The sequence below is a fragment of the Gobius niger genome (genome assembly GCF_951799975.1).
Source record: "Gobius niger genome assembly, chromosome: 4".
Classification (NCBI taxonomy): Eukaryota; Metazoa; Chordata; class Actinopteri; order Gobiiformes; family Gobiidae; genus Gobius; species Gobius niger.
In genome coordinates, this window is record NC_136855.1 from 31,135,767 (window position 1) to 31,156,781 (window position 21,015).

At 41.7% G+C, this 21,015-nt stretch overlaps 1 protein-coding gene across 1 annotated transcript in view; it reads right to left on the reverse strand.

Annotated features, from left to right (window-relative positions):
• The window catches only part of phospho2 (phosphatase, orphan 2), a 234,655-nt gene that overhangs the window by 152,944 nt on the left and 60,696 nt on the right, over positions 1 to 21,015 (reverse strand). The window lies entirely within an intron of this gene.

Sequence of the window (21,015 nt, forward strand, 5' to 3'; positions counted from 1 at the left end):
TTTTCTCCTTTGTGTTGCGTGACATTTTGTTGTTTTACCGTAATTATGGCTTTCTCTCAATCGGAAAAACCCTGTTTATTCTCCCCGCATTCCTTCACCCCCCGCTTTGTCCGATCTCAATAGAGGCTTATGATATTACACTTGCGGAGAATGAGGAAATTCGAGAAGCGGAGCGATGATCACACCTCTTATCATATTGTGAACCACGGTCTATTTTCTCTTACGCATCTCTACAAATTGGGTGCATTTTTCAAGCCCCTGTGGTGAGAAGGAAATTTTATATTTTTTGTAGCAATTTCTGGCAAAGATTACTCCCATTCATACAGTAATTTTTTTCAATAAGATCAGAGCGGAGGAAAGTGACTCTCCTAAGAAACTTATCATTGAATACAGCAAAGGAAAAACACCGTATTATCCCTCAAAGAAGGACTTTGAATGATGAAACATTAGACTTTAACCAAAATGGAGCTGTAATTGCAGTAATCAGACTTAAGTGAAGTATATCTCTGCCCAGTACTTTTCATACTGGTGTTTTAATGTCCTTTTTGGAGTTAGTTCTTGAGCCCTGGTTTAGTCCAGGTGTAGTCCTATTTTCTCTCATGACCTTGCGGTACTTGATGCGTGGTACTTATTCTTTTGGTGGTACTTGGTGTGAAAAGTTTGAGAATAAATGTCATACTGTGGCTAATTCATTATTTCATAAACAGTCCTTGTTGGAGAAAGAGACTTGTCTTCTTTTGAAATTGGCTAAACCAATTGCAACGAACATATGGTTTGGCTAATTACTCACCCAAAACTCTTAAGTTCCCAGACTCCAGGCTTGCTTGTAAATGTGACTTAAGTTCATGCATGTAGTTACTTCCTATTACTGGCTATAAAAACGTCAACGGCAGGTTTTCTTTCCTTCCCTTATTAGGCAACCCGTTATCAAGCTGTGTCGCTGGTAAAGTAAACCAATATCACAAGCACTTCCTCCATTAACCGGCTAATTCTTGGCATACCTCGTTCATGTCAACATTTAGCCCCCCATTTCCTTTGCAAAGTCGAGGCTAATAGTTAATTTAGGAAGCTTTGTGTGCAATTCCCCTCATCTAAATCCAGTGTAAAACAAAGCCAGGTTCAGAAGAGGATACCATCACACATGCACGCTGCGGCTAACGTACCGTGCAGCTCCTAATGGATTTTTTTTTTTACTGCACATGTTTTTTTAAGGGACAACTCGAGTAACCTCATCGGTGACCTGCGGAGCGTCTGATGCCGGACGGAGGCTGGGCTGGTGTGTGGGCTAAAGCTAATCCGCTTCATTAAAAAACAGCAGGTGCGCGCAAATGCTGTTAACCCCCGCGACCTCCCGAAAGCAAACCTTGAACTCGGAGAAACGAAACACTCCCTTTTTCCTTTTTATCTTACTGTCCAGAGAGAAGGGATGAAAGGGAGTGTGCTATGACTCTATCGGCCTGGCAGGAGATTAGCCACTGTTTGCACTTCTTTGCAAGCTAATCCTGTTTAATTGCAGGAGTTAAAGCGAAGATGAGTTGCCAGCGTAATGAAAGGATCGAGATGAGTTGATTTTTGTATTTTCAATATTTAAATAGAGCTGACCCAAGCTGTCTTGCAAACCCCTCCCGTTTTCCGTGAAGGCTGCCGCACTCATGACTGAAAAATGTCACAGCAATGTTTGAATTCCCACAGTTTCCCATAATGCATTGCCATCGCATAGTTTGTACAAATACTATATAATGGCTTTGCTGAGCGGTGCAATGCTTCAGTCACAAGGGCCTGTTTAAGTGGAGTCGAGTGGACATTTGTTTCCATACGCGGCATTAACAAGTGATTAACAACAGACAGTTACATATTGTCCAAAACTATCGATATTGAGCCAACTATATAGCGCAGCCACTGAAAGGGCTTTTATTGCGGGAAAAGGCAGTGATAAAATACAAAAATACATACTTGTTTATCGCTGTTATTTTCTGCTCCTGCCTTTGTGGTGTCTAGTAATGGGCAAAACTTCATACCGTTGATGTCTTTAAGTGTGAAATGTTAGTGCTTTCTCTAACTCATTTTGATAATTACAGATATAAATATGTTAACAGGGCTTGGAATGTATAAACGTTGTCACTATATTAGAGAGTTATTTGCTGTTTGGATAATGGCTGCTATCTTAATTGTTTAAAAGCAGTGCAAGTGTTGTGCTAGATTGTAGCAATGTGGGAAATGGGAAAAGAGCTTAATATGAAGTTGATTTTCAGTGTAGTTTTGCCATGGAGTGAAGCACCTTTTTATTTTATTATCAGTGTCTGAACATATTAAGTTGGTTTTATCTGTCTTTTTAAGTTAGACTAAAGCAAATTATTATTCTTAATTAAATCTTACTTAGAAATATCAATCTGTTAAACATGAAAAGATGAGTTCAGTATACTTAATGCAATTGTGTGTTACCAGCTTAAGTAATTCTTTAAGTAGGTTCAGCAAGAAACTTTTTTTCAGTGCAGAGAATAAATTGTTTCAGGAAATATTGCTAAAAGAGTTGTAGCTTTGCCAAATTTCAAAGCTTACAGGGGTCAGCAGGTTATCAGTGCAAGATAAAGTTCTATCTGCTCCGGTGTAAACAATGTAAGCTGCCAGTGTGGCCCGAGGAGGTCAACTCAGCCAGCTCACGTTACACAGATGTGAGGAGAGGCTGAATTTCCTGAAGCTCAGACAGAGCCGAGAGACTGAAAGAGAGGGGAGGGTTACGAGGTGGAGGGTGGGGGGAGGTAAGAGGAAGGCTTGACCCCTCCGTCCCAGCGCTGGCACAGAGGGAAGGCTCGGGAATAAGGAGGGGTGGGAAACGCAGGGAACCAGCAGTCTTTGATGGCCGTGTAACTGGCAGAAGCCCATATGACCCAGTTTCTGTTGTTAGCTCAGCAGCAGCACGGGCCAAAAAGGAAACTTTAGCTTGCACTAGGTGACAGCCTTCTTTTATAAACGCCACTTACTATGTTACACGTTTCTGCATCCTGCGTTGTGATTGAGTTGCACTTCGAAAGTATTGCCAAAGCTCGATGGGTCTGGCCACTTGAGCAGTCTGGGTCTGTCCAAAGCCACTTAACTCATAATCACTGTGATGGTGCTTTTCTGTATAGAGATTTGGGTCATTTTGTCGAGCTGTTTGAATATCCAGGGACTGAAAAATAGTGCATTCAAACTTTCCGGCTATTCATATACCAGTACAGAACAAAAGAGTAAAGCAAAGAATCGCGCTTTGAAAGTTATCAAAGTGTCTAGAATAGGTTTTTAAATTGCCCACTCGTTAAAGTTAAACTGGCTTTTGTTTTGAATTATAATGTTTGTAGATAGTGGACAAGGCTGCCACGTGCATGGACGGAAACACTGTCCTAAACGCAGCGCTGTGGATTCGAGTCCCTGCTCTGACAATTTGTTGGAAGTCACTTCCCACTCTTCGCCCCCATTTGCTCTTGGCTATCCGGTCCAGTAAAGCCATAAAAAAGGAAATAAAAAAAAAAAAGGATTTAAACTATTTCTTGCTATTGCAAACGCAGAGGTTGCTCTAATTTTCTGTTAGCAGGTTACTTGTTAGCGAAATCGTGAGGGTAACTCCACTTCAACTTGTGAAACATGCTTATAAACTCATTCCCACAAAGAACATTGAAGAACGCGGTCGCATAGGAAAGCTTGGAATAAGTTCAGACCACAACTAACTATTTAAATTCAGCTTGTCCCCTCCTACCATTAGAAGTTAAGTTCTGGGAAATCTTCATAGTAGCAAGACGGGGTTCGTGCCATGGTGGAGTTCAGCTCAAAGCGCTTCCAGATCTTAATATATACACTGCGAGTTCACCGCACAACTCAATTCGAACTGAGGCTTAAGAGTAATTGAGGTGTTAAGGCCTGGGAAGTGGCTTCATGCTTTGTAATGTATTCCGCTCTCGCAGGTGAAGACAGGACAGGGCGGCTGACTGCTGAGACACCTAACTAACAGATAGCGAGGTACAGTGAAAGGATGAGGAGCTAACGCATAATCGGCCATCACAAGATGTCTGGCCATTGATCCCCAGTGCGCTCGATAATGGTTGCCAGGAAACTGTGTCCGGTGTCCATCACTCACCTCGTCCACATCTGCGCCCCTGTGGTGGTGGGGACAGAGAGGGGGGGGAGGGGCAGGCTAATCAGTGTTAAAAGCACTCTCCTCCCACGTGGTCTCCTCCTGTCTCCCGCGATTGGAACATCAGCCGGTGCTTAGACTTGCTTTGTGTCTGGACAAGCTCAGGGGGAAATTGTCGACTCACACAGCATTGTCATTAGCATGGTCTCCAGTGGGTAAAAAGCTAAAGGCAATGGGGAGGTAACGTATCCGAGCTCGAGTTACCACTTAAAGCAGCATAGATGGCGTGAATCAGCAATATTTCTTATTCGTTTTGCTCTATTCTCAAAGCAGTTAACTCTCTAGACAGTAAAAATGGTGTTTCTAGTATCTTTTCATGAACGCGCAAGCCTTTTTGGGCCTGTAATGTTGACTCCATTGGATAGAACTATACTGCTTGAAACAGGGCAGTAACCTTTAGCTATAACTGTCTTGAATGGGCTCAAACTCTCGTCATTGCAAACTGACCCCCAGGTTCGTGGTCTTCGAACTTTTCACACCAAGTACCAAACCATAGCATATCTGTACTTCTAAACTGGCTGTAAACCGTGTCTAAACCTGAAAGACTCCTAGCTTAAATGCATTTCTCATGAAGCACACATGAGTCAAATTGTAGATGTGAGAAGAAAGTACCACCATTCAAGTCTTCACAGCTTATACTGTATAAAGGCCATTGTTTCATGATGAGGACACCCCCAGGCAAAAGCAGCTATCATGTGAATCTTATAGAGGCCCTGCAGTTTGCCGGGTTCAAGATCTGTCATACTGGTCCTCCACCTTTCTCTCCCTGTGGCTCAAACTTTATGCAAAAAAATATATATGTTTGAGTATGGAGTAACTTTCTCATTCAGATCATAAAGAAGAAGAAGAAGTGAACAATCCCTTCCTCAGAAAATCGAGACAAATCGCCGAAGGCAACTCCAAAGACTTTAAATTGAATGAACTCGCACAAACTCAGCTAGCGCAAGTGATCTGCCTTTAGCTGATTGCGGCCATTTGTTAGTGTGTTTATCATGAAGCGCTCAGTCACTTAATCAGGCCCACTCCGTCAGCGAGCCTTTCAGACTGTAAATCTCCCACAGCCGAGCGCATACTCTGACCAGCCCCTCCGAGCGCCCGGGGGGGATCATAACATCAACAATGGCCTCCTCTCTTTTCTCTCCTCCCTTCTCCTCCCTCCTGTCCTCTCTCTCAAACACAAACATGTTATTGTCTCACCTTACTCCCCTCCTTCCCCTCTTTGTCTCTTTAAGCCAAGTTCTAGCCACTTCAGAACCGCCTCTGCTGAATCACTGTTTAAAAGCAGACAGCATGACATATCTACATTTAAAGGCAGGGATGGATTATTTTTTTTTGTACCTTTTTTCATCTTTGTGCCTTCATGCCTGGAGAATTTGTCAAGGTTAAGACATTGCTCAGCTTGTCGGGAGCTTTCATCTCTCACAGGTTGTGTTCCCATAAACATAAGCTCTCTGCATTAATGTTTCAACTTCAAATACCGGTGCGCTTTTTTGTCAACCGTTTCAAGTTTGTAAAGAACATATTAAGTTCATTTTACAAAGTGCACTGAGTTTAATTTACCACATTCAAATGGTAGAGTTATTTACAGACATATTATTTTTCTCCCTTTGTGGCGACGAAGTTAAAGAAGCATCTTTTCCAATCATGTACCTAAAATGATATAATGTTTTATATCATATTATATGAACGTTTTTCAGAAGGATTTTTCAATATGAATTTTTTTTCCTGATTTATTGGTAACACATCATGAACAATTCATTAGTTAAGTGTGACTAACACTTAATAACTACTTAAAGGGACTATACAGAGTTTAAAAATGTTAAAATGTATTTCCTCCCCCTACATGTTTCAGCAATGTGTAGAATGAGCCCAGACCTGTTCACCACAACTGCCTCTAAAATCCTGCACTGTCACTCAAAAAGGTGTTACTTTGGGTCCGAATTGACCTCATGTACAAGGTGCTGTTACGCGTATGACCTGAGGTGGCAGTAGTGAGTACAGAAAGGCTAACTTGCATCTAGCCCCTTTAACCCCCCCCCCCCCCCCCCACCACTTTAGCTGCGTGCAATTTCTCTAGTTCGGCTTTAGCTAAATCTAAAAGCTTCTCGACTGGAGACCTTTGACAGTGTAATGCCTCATTTGAAAGCTAAGACCTGCAAAACTGATCGTGACTTTTTTCTCACATTATCGCCGCGTTTTAATAAAATAATGTTCATGTTTTTCTCTCTTTTTTATCCCTTTTTTGTCATGTTTCGTAGTTTTTTCATTGCATTTTTGTCCATTTTTTGTGGCATTTTTGTTGCTTATTCATCACTCTTTTGTCGTGTTTTTGTCCCTTTTTATTGTGTTATTGTTGCTTTTTCAGCACATTTTTTGTCTCTTTTGTCGCTTTTTTGACACTTTTCAGGATGCTGTTAGATTTGGGTAATGCAGAACTGGAGAAAATGTGCTCGGTTCAGGTAGGTTAAGAGGTTTTTAGCAACAAATAAGTAAATAGTATGTGAAGAACTATTCATTATGAATTATGCATTAACTGTAGTAGTTAAGTAGTTATTAAGTATTAGTTACACTTAAATAATGAATTGTTCATGATGAATTAAGTGTTAACTTGTCATTTATTAAGGATAAATAAGGTGAAGTTATTATAAAGTGTTACCAATTTATTTAGTTTAAAACCCCCCAAAACAACACATTATTCAAGTTTTTTCCAGGTATTCTTTCAAGCAATACTAGTTACTAATGCATCAATAAAATAGATAATAATTGAATAAAGTAGCGCTACAACATGAACAGTGCACCAGTAATAAAAGCCTCACTAATGCTGATGTGTCGCCAAGTAAGAATACTCTACATGTGTCTCTGTGCTATCACTGTGTCGCTCTTTTGTCACACACTTATATGTACCCAGCACTGCCAAATAACCTCGGAAACGTCATTGCGTCATCCTCGAGCAAACACTCGAACTGGGAGCGTCAAGTAAATAAGTCGATAAATAACATCGAAGCAAGATGAGGGGTCAGACGAGACTCGGGACTGTTTGAGTTTCTGTTCCGGCCAAAACTGCAGCTACGAAAGGGACTGCCTTCATTTCCCACCGTGCATCTCACCTTGCTTATACTGAGCCCTCTGGAGAACCACTCTTTCTTTTTTTTTTTTTGGAAGCGCCACTCGATAAAGAAAGACTTTTTTTGACCTATATCGCAGGCGAGATCTCACTCTGCTGTGGCTTTTCCGTGACTGAGGACAGGCATTGTCGAAACTGTTGACCACTTCCAAACAAACTCTCTCTCCATCCATGAACTTGCAGCTACAGTAGAGAGTAGACGACCTAGAATCGAGTGGTTGTTTTTCATTTTAACGGACTTCTGTAAAACATTGGCATTCGAGTTTTTAAGTTATTGCATCTCACACAAGGCTCTCGTGAATTTTATTACTACTTGAGTATTGCTTCTTTGTCGATATCCCGTTTTGGGAGGAAAAGCAACAACATTAATGAAGAGAGGGTGTTTTTGTTTTGGTAATGATTTGTCTTATTTTTTGATTGATTTTGTGCGTTTCATAGGTTGGGTTCACGTACTTGAATTTTCTTGATGTCAGAATCTGTCGAAGGCAGCGGGCAGGGGGGCAACATAAGCGCAGAACATTCCCAAATGTTTTAGCCAATGACAAGTTTGTTAGAAATTGGGTCCACAAACTTGCCATATAAAGAACAAAATGTGTCCAGACCGAGAAACATTTCATGTGGATTTAGGAATACCCAGACTTTAACCATATACCATACAGAAAAAGGGTCTTGGAATACATTTAAACCATGTCTAATCAAGAAAAAAACAATCAATATTGATCTATGGGCTCTTTAGAACATTACAAAGTCACGTGAACGCAACCTATTCTCTGAACTTGATACTGCGTTTTTTTGTTTGTAACATTCCATTTTTGTTTCTGTAGAAGATTGAAGATTTTATACATTTGTGTTGTGTGATCACCTCTAGTTGAGTGTGTTAATAAGCCATGCTGGACATGTACACAAAAAAAATAAATCAAAAAAAAAAAAGTCTGAAAAGTTTGTTCTTTCTCGTTTGCAGCGACAGCAGAATTGGTTTTATTCAAACAAAAGCGAGCAGTTGTGCACACATCTACTGTACGTCCGTACGCCAGCCGCTTCCTGCGCTGAGGTCACCCCACTTCCTGTCTCACACGGGACCGGCCGGCAAATGGGAGGGGACTCTGGCCGGGTGCCAGGAAGCCACATGAGTGCCGGAGGAAGCAAAGCACTGATACGACGCCCATAAATATCGGCGTGATGCTTTTATGCGTTCACCAAATGAGGACGGAGAGAAGACAATGCTTGCAGAAGTTTTAACGAGGCGTTTATAGTTAGTCGGAAAGTTTTACAAATGCAGACACCTACTCACAGTCTGGTGAAGGCATCGTTTTGTTCAACTTTACCTATTTCCTATCCAAATGAGTAGCTGCCATCGAAGTAAACTTGGTTGCAAACCTTTTATATACAAGACAGTAGCTCAGTTGTAGAGTGTTTTCCCACAGACCCAACGGTGGTTTGAGACATGTTTCATCCTGTTGTTGAGTCCTTGGGCAAATACGTTACCCATCTTGCCTCTGGAGCCTGTTTGGTGTAGGAATGGATGATTGAATTGGTGTTTAGTGGACATATCAGTGCTACATAAATTAGAGATTATTTCCTAAACCAGTAAGCAAGTTGTTTCCAGGAAGTTTGTTTTGGGGAAGCAATTTCACAGCAAGAGCTTAAGGATTTATTTTTCTGCAAATCCATTTTAAAAGCTCAAGTGAGAACAAACTATACCCTTTAAAGCAGTACTAAGTAACTCTGGCCCCTAGAGGCCATAAGCGAAACTGCAGGTGTCTTTTTTTACTGATTAATTGTCCGTGAGAGTAAATACTACGCTGACAGAAAAGGCGAAGGGGGAGAGAGGGATATTGAACATCCAATTACACAATTGAAACACTTTTTTTTCACTCAAACTTGGCTATACTGTTTAAGTGGCGCTAGCCCGCAGTTAGCTTTGCCCGTTAGCATGTTTGCTTCTTTTTCGTGATTCCATTAGTGTGTATTGGTAGCTCCGGTACGTGGCAGTCAAGTTGCAATTGACTCTGTGCATAACTTCAAATCATAACAACACCGCCCAAGAAGTGACTTCCTGTTTCGATCCAGCCCGCCAAAATAAAAGCACACAGCTCTTCTCATTGATTAGTTCAGCAGCAACATTACAAGAATATAATTAAATGACACATGTAAGTGTTTTGTATGTTAATAGTTGAAAGAAAGTTGAACTAATGAACTGCTGAACTAATGAATAAGATGGTGCTTTTATTTTGGCGTGCTGGATCGAAACAGGAAGTCAATTCTTGGGCGGCATTGTTATGATTTAAAGTTGCACAATTGTGGTTTTCTGGCCAGAGACAGGGGGACAGGGGAAGATGATCATACCATTAACACTTGTATTACCCCCAGAGAGACTACGAAAAGGATTTATTAAGGTAAACAAGGTACTTAGTACTGCTTTAACGAAAGTAATGACTTTCTTTTTCTCCAAACAGCCATTTTACATTTCCTCTAAATATGAGGCTTCTGTTTAGAAAGAAAATGATTTGAGTGCATTCTCTCTCATAAATATGTCCTTATAACCTGACAGGTACAGTATATTGCCTTACACAACAATTTCACCTCATTTGATATCATCACAGCCAGTATGTCACTCATCGCCTTCCCCTCACTGCTTTTGTCTCCACACGTCAAAACTTAACTGCAGCGATGATGGATTATTTATGATAATGTCAGAAACGTAGCTCTCCCAGGCCCTTGTGTTTGCAAACTTCACTCTATTGACCTACTTTGTTTAAATGTTTCTGTCAACCATTATCCCGCGTTGGCCATACCTCGGTGCGCTTTGCAAACAAACAACTTTAATAGCGCTATCGTGCCTGATAATGCGGTCTGTAAATCTCATTGTTTACATGTACACTCCATATAACGTCCGCCTGCTGCGCCAGTGCGTTTGAAGACCCGTTAAACCTATGCGTGCACTTATCACTCGGCGCGCCCCGCAGAGAAAAGTAATCATTCACAGTCATCTTTCTGCGCTAAGGGGCTGCATGTAAGAGACTTTGTAAGCGATTCACACTCGCACGTACAGTATATAGGAGGTAATGGCTTGCAGAAAGGGGCGAGAGTGTGGTGTGGTGCAGTTTACCACCTGTTTCGGGAACACTTTTGCAGTGCAACACCTGTTGGGCATTTCCCTGTGCCGTTTATGTGCTGTGAGGTATAAGGGCAAGAATTTAATGGAGTCATGCGATAATTAGTGCCCAGGTCGAGGTGAGTACAAGTACAGTATGAGGACTGTTGCTGGGTATTGCTGTGTGGGTGGATGAGTAACTTTGGGGAAAGCAGACTTGTTCACAGGTGGTCCAGGTTTCACTGAGTAAGGTGCATTTGATGTTATGTTGCTGTAGGAAAATGTGTCCTTTGTGTAAGCTCCTTCAATACCGTTTGGGGTTATCCACCAGCTTTCTAAGTCAGAAAACCCAATTAGTTGCCCCAGAACATTTGTTACAGCACAGTATACAAGACAGTATGAATAAGGAAAAAGCATGGTAGCAAAGGATCATGTGGGATAACACATTTTGCAGCCCTAATTACCACAAGGAAAATCAACAAAGACCTAATTTACTCTCTTCATATTGGGTTACTATGATGAAGCCACAAACAGAACAGGGAGCGCGTATATTTTTCTAACATCCCCATTCTTCACAGAGATGAGTTTATTATTAAAGCACTTTTGGAGAACAATCACAACCTGCCTGCTGGAATTACTATTGCACAAATGTTCACATTATGCCGAACAACACATCTTTTATTTCACTTCTAGACAAAAAAAAAACGATTTTTTTTCAGTGGTTTGCGCTTCCGCTTCACAGCTTGACGGTCCGGGTATGATTCCCACCTGGGCGGGGCCTTTCTGTGTGGAGTTTACATGTTCTACCCGTGTCTGCGTAGGTTTCCTCCAGGTACTCCAGTTTCCCCTACCACTAAAAACATGTACAATGGGCCAGGATGAATGATGTGCGTGTGTGTGAATGCATGGTGGTGGTCAGAGGGACCGTTGGCGCAGACGTGTGCAGTCGTGACAGTGTGTCTGTCCGTCTCCCCCAGGGGAAATTGAACACTACCGAATATGGAGTGAATGTACAATGAATCATGTAAAGCGCTTTGTGGCGATGTCTATGAAAGGTTCTATATAAATAAAGTTCTTCTTCTTGGGCTCGGTGGTTAATCCAGTGACAATTTAGGATATATCAGAGGTTTAACCTGTGCCCCATACATTTATTCAGGCTTAGAACAATATTTCCAGCTCTTTCTCATGATAAAATGTTAGTTTTGGAGGTTTTAACAGTGTAGAATTAAGAAAAGTGCAGAAAAGTGTGTGCCAATGGGCTATGTGCACAGTAACCCCACGTGATTTCCACCTTCACAATCAGCAGGGTCCCACGCAAATGAAGCAATAGCTCAATTTTGTAAAGGACATTGAGTGAATAGATAGATAGATGATAGGATGTGACTGGAGCAGGTTAAAAACATTAAAGAGATGTAATGACTTCACTGGAGGAAACCTCTGTGTTCTTAACAGCGGGTGTTTTTGTCTTGAGGCTAATGGCTAGCACAAAATAAAACTGGCGCAAAGTTTTGAACGAGTGCGCAAAAAAAAAGCAGCATGTAAGTAGTTTAAATTTGATTTAGTTGTTATATTGTAATTATTTAGCATTAGCCATTAGCTCCAAGATAAAAGCTCCTCCCCTTACGAACACTGGCGTTTCCTTTGGGAATGATGTTTGTAACACGAAGCAGTGACTGTCCATCGGTAACTCGTTGTCCTTTACCAAATCCTGAGCCATCTCTTCATTTGTTTGGGATCCTGTTAACTGTGAATGTAAAAGATAGGGGACAGGAAGTAGAGCGGCGATCTTATTGTCCAGGAAGAAATCACGTGGGGACACGGTGCATGTAGCCCATTCAACAAGAAACCCAAAGGCCACCAAACATTGATCATAGGGCCACATTTGGTCCATGGGCCGCCCTTTGAACACCCCTGATTTCAATCCACACATCATTACAGGCCTTTGGCTCAGTGGCAGGTTCCATTCATTATAAATAAATTAAACGTGTCACTTATTTTGACAGAGGCATTAGTGATCCTGCGGCTTCTTGCCAGGTCCATCAAGTTGTGCTTGTTCTTTATTTCTCTCTAAAATGACTGCTTTCCGGTTGAATAGGCTATGATTTTAGTCGACTCTTGGAGCTCCTTTGTGAATGTCGGTCAGTCTCTTTGTGCCCTGGGTGGCGTCAGACACTTTACAGGTGCACATTGTAAAACATAGGGCAGACAAACTTTAACAATCACCATCCTGGTCACAGCGAGTAGTAAGAGGGTGTGATATGGTTAATTACAACTGTAAAATTCTGGTTCTGTCTATAACTTCGACGATAAAATCCACAGAGTCCACATTTCATGACAGATGGGCGCAATCTTCAGCACTCCAACGACCAATAAATGTTCAGCTAATCACAATTTCATGCCATGAGATTTTTTTATTTACACAAAATGATGAATTCAGATGGAACTTTAATAGCTTGTGTGCGATTAGAAATTGAAAAAAAGCATGTAGGAGTTAAAGTATAACAGTTGAAATGGGACTTTGGGAGCGAAGGCTGTCTGTATTACATCATCTGAATGTATATAAGCTGTAAAGTATACAAGGAAATGGCAGAGTTTGAAGCCAGGACTATTCCCATTACATTCAATAAAACAGTTTGGGCTCTCCTTCCCTCATCTGTGTGTCACTCCTCCACTCTGAGGTAATGCTGCTGGCAACATCTGGAGCGTTAGACGGGTAAGTCCAGTGTTGTATAGGCGCTGATCCTGGCACACAAAAAGTCATGAGGTAGCATGTTCAGAGCAGGGCATGAATCACAGTGTGGCTGTTTAAACAAAAATGTACGTAATTGTCCTAAGGTTGTTTTTTTTTGGCAAGGTAGTTACGGCTGCAGGGGGTTTCCCAATGTCTATGCCAAATCCGTAGTGTAGTTTATTTCAACCTGGATAAACTCAGATAGAAAAAAGCAGCGATTAGGAAGATTTATTGACATGTGAATATTATTTTTGGCGACCCCGGCAGTAGACATCGATATATGATTTAAAGTCAGTATGGATGAGCAGGTTGGAGTTTGGGATGTCTTTCCCCGGAGCCTGGACACTGGTGGTGGTATGGGAGACCGGCGAAGGATGAAGTATGGTGAAGCCGTGGATAGAAGAGGCGGTGAAGGGGTGGAGGTGGGCCACAGTACAGCTGGGAAGCAAACAAACCATGATTGCTGGAGGAGGGTGATGATTGGCTGATACGGAGGTGCGGCTCTTACGCTGAATGGCTGAGGTGGAAGTGTGGCAAGGCAAGGCAACTTTATTTATACTGCGCATTTTATACACAAGGCAGCACAATGGCCCTGACGGAAGCGATCATTGACGCCTAGGCTTCATTAAGTGGAGACGTTTGAGCATTGACCTAAAGGTTGGTGGCTGATCCCTACAATTAGGCTTGTCACAATAATTACTATATCAACTTATGATTAAATTAATGACAGATAAACAATACATTTGGGCTCAATATTTATCATCTATACATTTATTTGCATCCCCCCCTCCTCACTCCCATTTTGCTGGAAACCCAGGGTGCACAGGGTCCTGCAGCACACCTTGGTGGATGGTTGTTTTTGATATGAGGGGGCAAGCTTGTCCCATAATAATCCCATAATAACGATTAATCGATTCACTGATTAATCGTGAACATCCAGTTATTTCAAACTTAATGGTAAATGGTAAATGGTCTCAACTTATATAGCGCTTTTCCACCTACATTAGGCACTCAAAGCGCTATACAGCAAGGATCCACTCACCCATTCATACTCTCATTCATACACCAATGTACGCAGACACTGGGGGCAATGTGGGTGAAGTGTCTTGCCCAAGGACACAACGACAATGTGCACTTTCAGGAGGTGGGATGAAATGACATGTTGAAACCAAAATTAGAGCTCCCTTGTGTTAGAGGATAACATTAAATCACTATTTATCATATTGGGTCAAGCTGTAAAGTCGTACTTTTCCGTGGGTCCAGCTGTACAGTTGTACTATCTCTGTCATAGCCTTGGCTGTGGTGCTCAGGCGCCCACTCTCAGCCACTGAATGTTTGCTTGTGTATCAGTATGACGCTCTGAGAGGGTATTTATCCATTTTCTGTGGAAGCATAGACAGACTTGAATGGTGGGACTAGCGCAATGTCTCGAGTTCATGTCTCCAGGTCCCGCACCGATGGAATAAACTTCTCCTGTATAAGACATCCAGACTGCTGCTGCTTCATCGACCCTTTCAAACACCATTGTTAATTCTCTAGCAGACTGCACTTTTGGAAACCGGTCTATTGCATTGATTGTCCCATCTTTTTCGTCCAAATGTTTTAATTGTCCGAGAACTACGTAAATAACAAATGTTTGTAGTTACAAAGTCTGATTTTTCAAAGCTGTTGGATCTTCCAGACTCAAAAAGGCAAACGCTTTATGACTAGCCAACATTAGTCACAAAACGTTTGCTTTTTTGAGACAGGAAGATGCAGCTGCTTTGATAAATCGGACTTTGTAATTATGAATCTACCTTTATATCGTAGAAGTCCAATCCTACAACATGTGACCGCATTTACGCGGCTTCCAAATGATGAACACACAGCACTGAACAAATGTTTATGAAGATAGTTTAAGAATATCAGCTGTGACTAAACATGCTTCTGTATAAAACACTTGCTTTATCTTAGACACCATGTTGTCAGACTCTTCCCCTTAAAACCACAGGTGAAAGTGACCCCCTGGCGCTTCAAAGGGGCAGAGGAATGTTTGTTGCCTCAGACTTAAAGCCATGCGGTTTCCTCATTTTTGTGCAGGATAACAGCGCACACGCCCTTGAACCTGGCCAGGGGGGTGGTACGGGCATCCCGTGGAGCAGCAGTGGACACCAGCTGGACCCATTGAATGTGAAAACTAATCCCATCTGGACCCCTCACGTGCGTAAACATGACTGGAATGTTAGAATGGGAAGTTAACACAGGTGTATACAGACGGGCACCTCCACACCTGAGCAGAAAACATGAGGCTAAAGTGCAAACATGGGCACACACAAGGGGTTTGCCAGCAACGGAAAACATGTCGACAAATTCATATGAAGTCTACAAACCAAACACGCATAGAAAAGAAAATGTGACATTTTTTAAAATTATATTGACCTGCCCTTTTTACCAGCCTTCATCAGCATTATTTTAGGCCTACACTATTAGGGTATTTTTTGCAAATATTGCTCTAGTCTTGTTTTCTTTAGAGAATGTTATATCCAACTGTCAGGAAAAAAAACGGTGTAAAAACCGGACACTTCATTTCCCATAGCCTCTTGATTTTAGGAACAGTGCAGCACATAGTGGGATAGTATTTTAAAACAATGTATTTTGTACACTTTTAGTATAGGTAATATATTAGTCAGATAATTTATTGTGATGTGATAGTAATAGTATTAGAAACATTTTGAACATCATCTGAGTTGGTGCATGTAAATGTAAATATTTGAAGCAAACAATTTCTGATGAAATTTTTTACAGTACATTAACTCCAAACTCACAGCTGCCTGGGGGTAGACTGGCAGAAGCAAGGCTGTCATTCTGCACCATCAGCCCCTGCCACCAACACCAACCACTCATTCTCATGCACACACACACACTCTAATGTACATGGAGTACCAGGAAGAAACCTATGCAGAAACGGGGCGACCATGCAAACTCAGAGAAAGGCCCTGTCTGGCCGGGGATCAAACCTGGGACCATCTTGGTCAGCATCACTGTGAAGTTTTATTACTGGTCACAGCAACCTACTAGAATCTGTTATTTAGACTTTAGCATGTTCTGAATACCCTCCTGGAACCGCCACCTTAATGTGGTGGAGGGGTTTGAGCACCCAAATGATCCTGGGAGCTCGCCAATTGTCACAGCATTTACATGTGAGTTTATTTAGATAGAGGTCGATCACAAAAGTGCCTTCGAGGGGCTTGAATCGACCACGGTTTGTGATTGCAGGTAGAAGCAGAGGTAGGGCAGGGAAGTGAGAGAGTTCAGCTTCCTGTCAGCATGGTGGATCAAGTCAGCCTGACCTGGCCCGTATACTCCACAGTTTCCTCCCTGAAGGCAGCACACTGAAGAGACTGAATTACAAAACGGAGAGATGAAAGGCCCTACAACTTGTATTTTATTAGGTTTACTGCTTTATAAACCTTGTAAAAGCAAACTCATGGCTGATTCCCTGTTTTGCCGTTAAGCATTACCAGTAAAATATGCGTGCACCCTTTAGCTCAGCCATAACCTGCATACACAATCCACCCAAAGCCGCTTGCTCATCGAATCCTCCTGACTTTATCCCACTGTCTCCAACTTTTATTACAGTATACATCAAATCGGTGTAGTGGTTAATATTTAGTAGTGCGCATTGAAGTGCACTACAAAGCGCCGACTACAAAGCAAAAACCTGGATGAGTTAGCGAGCTTGAACGCGAGCCAGCTACGGTATCTGTTTTATTGTGATATGCAGTCACCCCCGGCTGTACAATAAAAACCCTATGTCTGTATGCGAGTGTGTTAATGCGCGCACGGGGCTAACAACAGGATGGGAGATCATAAAATTATGGGATGTAATAAAGCAAATGAGCGGGATATCACAAGGGCAAGGTGTAGGTGTAATGAAGGATGCGACTTAAGAGATCCACAACGCAGTAAAAACACATGCGGATGGAGATATGGCCGGCTCTCTGCTGACAATAATGGTCTTCCGGAGTGAGAGAGCAAATGCAATGCTGCCCATTCACATGATGTGAGTGCTCAATATGCTAATAGGGAAAAAATGTCAGCTGCCAGTAAACCGGCTGAGCATTTGGCGTATTGAGCCATGTGTTGTGTCTATCTTGGCACACATCGGTAACTTGATAGGTTAGTTATTGTGATGATGAGCTGCAACATATTTTACATTAGATGATATTGAAGTTGTCCAAGCAGGGGAAATAATGAGAAAGAAATGAAATAAATATGCACATTTAAAGAAGTATGAAGACTGTCCAGTGTTTGGCTGAAAAAAAAAAGTATGTAATTCTGGACCAGTGTCATAGTATGGAATATAATGTCTGCATAAATTAAAAATAAAACAAGCTGCACTCTAGTACTCTCTATAATGGGTATACTTGATATCACAGGCATGGCAACAGAAGCCATGTGTAACTTGACTGAAACTAAACCTCTCAGTCGTAACTGGTTCTGTTTAACATAGACTGTGAAAAACATGGACATAGCATGGCTAATAGGAAATGGGTTCTAGCTCCAGAAGTTCCTGTATCCTATGGACTCTTCATGAAAGGTTGTTTTTTTACACAAATATCAACTTTCACCCTATTCTATGTATAAGCTGGCTCCAAAAACCTAGCCTTTTTGCTAGCATGTATGAGCTTCAGTTAGCGCTGAATGAGATGGGGAAGCCACCCTCACGTAGTTGATCGGTATTCTACGGCTATGGCGGGGTGTCCAAACTTTTTTCAACAACGGCCGCATATCGAAGTGTATATGGCGTGGAGGGCCAAAGCTCGGTGGTGAAACATTCACCCAGGTGTATTTTAGAGAGGGTTAAACACATCACATCGAAACTTAGGAACCATAATGCCAGCTCTGTCGCACATTAAATATTAGTTTTGAATGGTGGGAAATTATGAAACTTGGAGTTAAAATTACTTTCTTAGGAGATGTGTGCCTATTCAAGAACAAGTCTGAGGGCCATCAAAAATATATCTGTGGGCTGCATTTGGCCCCTGGGCCGTAGTTTGGACACCCATGGTCTATGGTAAAGTCAATGAATGTTCATCTTTGTGCGGACCTTGTCTGCACCAAAAAGAAATAAAAAATAAGTACACATTTTTCCACTGCAGGTTTATACAGTGGCAGTGAAGAAAGTCTCACTCTTTTGATAGAACTCCAGAAACCTAAAATTAGGGAATCAGAGCTAGACCCAAACAGAATTCTCCGCTCATGTAGAGCAAACCAGTGATAGAAGATACTCTTTGCACTTTTTTTCCTAACATTACGTAGGAGCCTTGAATTATACATTACAAGCAAAAGACATACCCACATGCTTGATGTTGTGGAAGTTAGCTCATGTGCACTGGTCCATAAACACATTAATAACAAATAACCTTCTTCTACAAACGCCTTCATCTATTAAATAATGAGCCACACTCCACAATCCTCCATCTTCATTTACCTGCTCACTCACTATCACAGCATAGTTCTCGAAAGGGCAGGGCTGTCAAGGCATGCAGCGCTTTGTTTTCATGATGCGTACCATACAGTATAAGTGAGTTTATTGCTGGTCATTTAGCTGATAACGCCAAAACGCACGTTAGGCATCTGCAGACAACGTTAGTCAAACATCCTCTAATTGTGAGCCGTGGCTGCCTCAACAGCTGTCGAGGTGGTAAAAAACAAACACACCTAGTCTCGGTGAGCTTGATAGGGCTGGGGCAGTTAAACGTGGAGTCGCGATGGGAGGCAAAGTGGCTGGTCCTGAAACACTCTTGGAGATGGCATCATGTTTTCCACAGCTGAAGAAAGAATGGTCTGGTGGGCATAACATAAACAGATGCCAAACGACCACAGGTGCTAAAGTGTGTGCGTGTTAGTATGTGTGTGTGTGTGTGTGTGTGTTAGCAATGTTAAAGGAAATTAGGAGATTTTACGCACCAGCTGCATTTCCAAGTCCTGGTACTCTCATTTAGGCTTTGCCAGAGCAGTTTTTGAGTGGGAGTGCGTAGTAAAATACCAATGTTGGAAAAAAATTGGGGTATGGATGCAGACACACGAGCCACCCATACTTTCTGTTCAAAACCATCTGGGACACCGCTCACACCCAATCGTATCTCCGATTAGTTTGATGTCAATCCGAGCAAAGATCCAAATAGCAATGTGTCATGGTGCATGCTCTCAAATAGATGCAGATGCCATCTTTGGGAACGCCAACAAATGGTGTCGTTCGTGGGAGAAAACAAATAGGACCAATTCATTAACTGCTCCTATAACAAATGCTGAATTATTGATGAATAATATGTAAAATAAAGATGCTAAGTGGTTCAGTGGTCCATAAATACATAAATAATGCTTACCGTAATGCTAAAGATTGCTTCATGCTACATGTTAGCGTCGATTGCCGTTTTTTTTTCCGTTCTACTGGACAATCTGTTTTCAAATGCAAGAATGAGACACATAATGAACTGACTGAGGGTGCCATCAAGTATCAAAGTGGTGCAAATAGATATCCTGCATGTACCCCTGTAGATCCGGTCCTCATGAGACAAAACATTCACAAGGACTCGATTTTGATTCAACTTTATTTGTGTATTGCTTTTTTTAACGCAATTAATCGTATTTCCAATGATTTTCCCCCCCAAGCCGGAACTCCCGAGTCGGAACCTTTGTATTTGCGTGTTTCTGGTACGGCCGTATATCTGACGCACATCCGCCCACAACAGAAATGGACGGAGACGCTTTACTCGGCCCGTTGGGGACTTAGTTTTGTTTTAAAAGACATCCCGGGATGATAGAAGCGTACTGCTGTGTGCAGGTTGTGCAAAAAAGAGTTTGCCTTCCACCGTAGTTACTCAAGTCTAAAACACCATCTCAATGCAAAACATGTTGGGCCAAACACGGACGTCCTCGATGCTAATGTTAGCGTTCAGCCTCAAACAAACGCTCCAGCCACGCCCACTCTGAGCCAAAATAACCCTAACCCTTGTCAGGATAAGAAATGGCACTTTGATTTTTGTTTACAGCAATTGTTAAACACTTAAAGGCACTAATTTTTGGCCCTTTATTTATTTTTTACTTTGCCACATTTCTATATAAATGTGGCATTAGAGTTCCTAAAACACAAATGCACTTTACTTGAATAAAATATACAGATTAACAATAATACACATTTGTTGTTGAACTCATGTTTCTATCTAATTATTGAATATTTTAGGTGCAAAAAAATTTAGTTTTTGGTTTTCGATTAAAATGCGATTAATTGCGATTAATTTATTACAGACCTGTAATTAACTGGAGTCCCACCACTACTAAATATGCTTATAAACCACCAGACATCAAAACATATGGGGAAATTGTGATTCCCAAAACAACCTTCCTTCACCCTCGACTAGGCCACGCCTAACTATCCCATACCAATCAAATTTCATAACTTCTTCTGTGTGATATTTATTTGTACTGGCAGACCATGCATCTATCTCTCTGACTGGGGAATCCGCCTGCCCATCAGAACTTGCGGCGATAACACCAGGCCCCAGACTACAGGATGCACGTACACATACATTTTATAGATAATGTAATAATATTCTATACTAAATCCCATTTTTGTCCTCTCAATCATAATGTTATGGATTTTGAGCAAAAGACTATAAAGCTTGATAGTAAACCATTATGTGTAGTATTGCACCCACTAAACAGAATCTTTTGGCATGTAGCTGATCATTAGATCATCATCTGATCATTAGGTGCATGTTTGGCATATCTGTTTATAATACTACATTGGCAAAACAAAAGAATAGAGGCGCTCAAAGGTTTTTGGGCATGCAGTGTTTAAGCATCCAGTGAACTCTCTTAAAGAGTCAATGGTGGGGTAGTGCAATAAAATA